Here is a 5726-nt window from a genome sequence, read left to right on the forward strand (position 1 = left end):
GTTCAAACTAAAGGAAAACTTGTCAGAATACGAGGTCATGGACACAGGCGGATGTCCACAACGGATAGAATCGAAGATTCGGGTAGAGATGACCAACTCGAACTTTCCCTGGGGCTCTCGTAAATATGAACAAAAGCTCGAGAGATCGAGGGAAAATTACGATCCGGAGTCAAGACCATCGAGGGAAAGATATCGGCCATACTCTTATTCAGAAAAGCCAAGCGTCAGGTCGGAAAAATCGAGGATTGGTGTCACGACCCAACCCCATGGGCCGTGACTGGTGCCCGAGCTGGACACTCGTATACGTACTTGTCAGATAAGTCAAACTGAAACAGAGGACGGAATGGAAACTTGTGAAAACAACTAAAGATTCATAACGTCATATGTCACAATAACCTGTCTCCTGAGGAGTCACAGCTAATCAAAGCATAACACAATACGCAAGCCGACAAGGCTGCCACTATATACGGGAACATCCAAAATAAGTCATATTGACACAGCTGAACAACACCTATATACAACCCACACATATGTACTGGACCTCTAAGAGTATCAATAGTGAAATATGACGGAATGGGGCCCCGCCGTACCCCGGATATGTAAGTCTACATCAAAAGATCTGTACCAAAATAAGCTAGAGCTCGGAACAATGGAGCTCTCTCCAAACAAAATTTGAGTAGAAGCCACTAGGTCAGAGGATCACCAAATTGAGTATGTACCGCGGGCATGAAAGGCGACCCCGAAGAAAGGGGAAATTCGATGCGAGATACGTACGATATATAAAGCATGAAATACAATAAAGAAGATCATGACTAAAATAGAGATTACAGGAGACAAGTATGACAATCAAGATACCACTGTACTTGTGCCTTATGAAATGAAAATCATGCATAGCTATATCATATACCATATCCGGCCCATTATGGACTCGGTGAATAAAGTCGTATACATGTATACCATGCCCGGCCCATCATGGGACTCGGTGAACAATATAGTGAAACTGTGCACGAAAACATACCCGGCCCGGGACTACCGTACCCGGCCCTCTAGTGAGGGACTCGGTGAACAATATAGTGAAACTGTGCACGAAAACATACCAGGCCCGGGACTCCGTGAAAGATATATTAACAGTATGCACGAGCAGAGTAGTGAGCAACCATATGCAAACTAAATCATCATCTGAGACCCAATGGAATAAGTAGAATGACTAACACTTGAGTATCAAAGACGACAGTTATGTCAAGTACCTCTCGAATGTCACTATGGATTATGTCAAATAGAACTTCAGGAATCATAGACACGTATCAAGACATAATAATGAAATAGCTTCTGGAAATCAAGAACATTAGCCATCCTAGTGTCTCTAAGAATAGGAGCTTATACATTCGTCGTTTGTTTGTTTCATATAGATCATGCCAAAAGAAAGAAGGGATAGCTTTACATACCTTTAACGCTTACCCGTGATACAATACGTATACGCTGCCCGAAGTATCTCAACCTATATTAAAACGTTAAGAACTATGGTTAAGCTACGGAAAGGTTTAAAACGTATTTCAACATTAGTAGCTTATTTCTAGAAAATTGGGCGGCATTTCTCCTATATTGTTCATTTCCCTCTCATTCAAGCCAACTATGAAACGACCAAATCAACATCAACAACCACACGTCCAAGTTACTATATCAAGAACTAGCCAAAACAAGATTCAAGAATACCCCGAAACAGCCCGCACAACATTCCAAATCAGCCCACACATTACAACATTCAATAATAGTCAACATAACGACTACGACATATTCAAGTTACTCCCAATAATCTATAGCCACAACACTTCATCGAAATGACCTTATAATAGTCCAACAATTACAACAACACAATGCATAATCTTAACTACACTTAGTCCTCCAATTCAACAAGAACAACAACACATATACCTACTTATAACTATATTTCCATCATTTCAACACAACCAGATCATTCTCAAATACAATACAACTATAACCTTAAATATGAAATTCTTTCACTTTCATCATATAATCAATGACAACAATAACGACAACACTAATCAAAATTAATCCACCATTATTAAATTAGAACAGCCCCAACACGGCCCAAACAGAACCTTAACATTAACATATACAATTCCTTGCATCCAATTCCACATCCACCAAATTATACAAAGACCAAACCATCTCTAAAACATGTAGGAGGGAATAAACCTTACCTTAGCAAGCTTGGCCTCTCAACGTTGCTGGAAATTATAACTCAAGTTTACAAGTGTCCTTGCTGCTCTAAAAATATAAGTTCACGTTGCTGATCATCAAGCAAAGTGTTGCACTCTTAAACGTCTAGAACACCCTAGGAATTCAAAATTTTCTTGCTATCAAAATATAGAACTTGGCCGAGAGCTTGGCAGCCATGGTTGTTCATAATTCCTTCTCCAAATCAAGATGAAGATTAGCAATTTAATGGTGTTGAAAAGGGCTGGTCGTGAGCTTCAAAGAGCTGCCATGGCCGTGTGGTTTTTTTTTTCTCCCATTTCAACTTTGGTGAAGATGAAGTTATGGCTAAGTGAGTCATCATGTGCTATTTATATGCAACCAGCCATGTTGACAAGTGTCCCAATATGGCATGGACCAATCAGATTCGGCCATGTTGTAGTGGGGTCCATTTAATACACTAATTAACTTAATTAATCATTAATCCCCACTTAATAATCTAATCATGGTTAATTAATCCCTAATCTCCACTAATATTTCTACACTAATTGAAATTTACAAGCAAATCATGTTATTAAAATCGGGATTAAAAAGTCCTTGTCTCATATCTCAAAAATAATATTGTCCTTGAACTTATGTCGATTAACTTACGAATAATCCAACGTCCAAAAATACAGGATATAACAGATTGGTCCCGGCCAATTCTCCAGCCGGGGAGATAAACGAATCGAGCGGCCATCGAACAGCCGAGGTCTATCATTTAGAAGTGATGCCGGGAGCTCGGCTACCAACAGAGACCGTCAAGATATCGAATACAAACTTCCGTCAATACTTCGATCTCGTCCTCGGCCATACAGTCGATCGTAGAAGCAAGATGGCCGAGACCATTGAGATCGAATCCTGATCAGCGAGACCCGAACGTGATGTGCGAGTACCACGAAACTCATGGGCACGTAATCTAAGACTGCCGCTAATTAAGAGAGAGGTGGCCCGTTTTTAAAAAATAGTCACCTTCGTGAATTCCTGAGTGAGCGAGCTAAAGGCCACTTCAAGGAAAGGGAGTCAAACAAACGGGTTGAACCGGTGGAGCCTCAGCATATAATCAACATGATAATCGGGGGTATGGATACGCCTCGGGGCCCGGTGATGAAGCAGACAAAGGTTTCCATTGTACGCGAGAAGCGTAGCCAGGATTACATGCCTGAGGGTTCCATCACTTTCAGCAACGAGGACGCCGAAGGCATCATTCAACTGCACAATGATGCATTGGTAATTTCTATTCTTATTTTTAAATCGCAAGTTAAACGTATTTTGATTGACCCGTAGCTCGCCAACATCATCCCAGGGGAGAGTAGTTGAATAGCCGAGGCTACTCGATTAGATCGTACCGTAGCCCGAGTGCTCGCGGTTCAATATGGCGAGTGAAACCACGAAGGGGAGATTTCTATTTCTTGGACGAACATTGATGGCACTATTCAACAAACGGTGTTCTATGTAATCGAAGGTGATATGAAGTATAATGCATTGCTGGGTAGACTATGGATACATAGAATGAGGGCCGTGCCATTGACATTACATCAGATGCTGAAATTCCCGACCCCGGAGGGGATAAAAACCATCCAAGGTGAACAGCCCGCTGCAAGGGAAATGTTCGCGATCGAGGAAATGTCACCCTTTCCCAAAAAATTGGATAAAAAATAAGATGAGTCAACCGGGGGCAAGGATTCTAAATAGCAACTAAAGTACGCGGGTTCGACAACGGAGTAGAAGGGGTTGGACCCGGGGCATGAAGAGGATGATTTCGGTGTTCCCAGATCATTCGTCTTGCCGGATAACTCGGATGCAACCAAGTCTACAGTAGAGGAGTTGGAGCAAGTAATTTTGTTTGAATATTTACCGAATAGAAAGGTATACCTGGGCACGGGGTTAACCTCGGAGCTCAGGAACAAGTTAATTAAATTTCCTCAAGCTAATGCCAATTTTTTCGCATGGTCCCATATAGATATGACAGGTGTGCCACCAGAAGTAACAACTCACAAGCTCAGCCTTAACGGGAGATTTCTCCTGGTGAAGCAAAAGCGGAGGCCTATGGCAGAACTAAAGCACTCCTTCGTAAAGGATAAGGTAACGAAGCTTTTGAAAATAGGCTCTATTCTGGAGGTAAAATACCCGGATTGACTGGCTAACGTAGTGGTGGTGGCGAAAAAAGGTAATAAATTTCAAATGTGCGTTGATTATAAGGATCTAAACAAAGCATGCCCGAAGGATTCATTTCCGATGCCTCACATCGATAGAATGATCGACGCGACGGTACTGGCATGAGATGTTAAGTTTTCTCGACGCTTATTCCGGTATAACCAACCGACGCACCGAGGATCAAGAGAAAACGTCCTTTATTACCAGGTACGGGACTTACTATTACAATGTCATGCCCTTCGGATTAAAAAATGCCGGTGCAACTTACCAACGCCTAGTTAATAGGATGTTCGAAGAACAGATAGGAAAAACAATGGAAGTTTACATTGATGACATAGTTGTCAAATTCCTGGAAATAGAGGACCATTTAAAACATATGCAGGAAACCTTCGATGTGCTCCGAAAATACAACATGAAGCTTAACCCGGAGAAATGTGCCTTCGGTGTCCGGTCGGGCAAATTCTTGGGTTTCATGGTATCCAACCGAGGGATCAAAATTAACCCGGACAAGATCAAATCAATCGAGGATATTGAGGTGGTAAATAACGTCAAAGGAGTGCAGAGGCTCACCGGAAGGATAGCGGCGCTGAGTCGGTTCATATCGAGATCCTCGGACAAGAGTCACCATTTTTTCTCCTTACTAAGGAAGAAGAATGACTTCGTTTGGACCCCGGAGTGCCAAAGAGCTTTGCAAGAATTGAAAAGGTACTTGTCCAGCCCGCCTCTACTGCACACACCGAAAGCGGACGAGCAGCTTTTTCTCTACCTTGCCGTATCCGAGGTGCACGGTAAGTGGTGTTTTGGTCCGAGAAGAATCGTACACAATTTCCTAAATATTATGCGAGTAGAACTTTGGGGATGCGGAGACCCGTTATCCCCACCTAGAAAAAAGTTAAACATTGGCATTGGTAAGTGCTTCTAGAAAGCTTAAGCCTAAGCCATCCGATATGTGTAGTGACTACTTACCCTCTAAAGAACATCATGAATAAACCGAAATTATCGGGTAGACTAACTAAATGGGCTTTAGAGATTAGCGGATATGATATCGAATACAAGCCTCGGACGGCCATCAAGTCCCAGATCTTAGCCGACTTTGTGGCAGACTTCACCCCGGCTATGGTCCCTGAGGTTGAGAAAGAACTTCTGCTAACCTCGCGAAAAGCTTCGAGTATTTGGTCGCTACACACGGACGGGGCCTCTGTCACGACCCAACCCCGTAGGCCGTGACTAGTGCCCGATCTGGGCACCCAAACACACCTATCAAACACTATCACAAGGTATATCAAACGCATCCAAGTATATAACGAGAAGCG

The sequence above is a fragment of the Lycium ferocissimum genome, chromosome 6 (assembly GCF_029784015.1).
Source record: "Lycium ferocissimum isolate CSIRO_LF1 chromosome 6, AGI_CSIRO_Lferr_CH_V1, whole genome shotgun sequence".
Taxonomy (NCBI): domain Eukaryota; kingdom Viridiplantae; phylum Streptophyta; class Magnoliopsida; order Solanales; family Solanaceae; genus Lycium; species Lycium ferocissimum.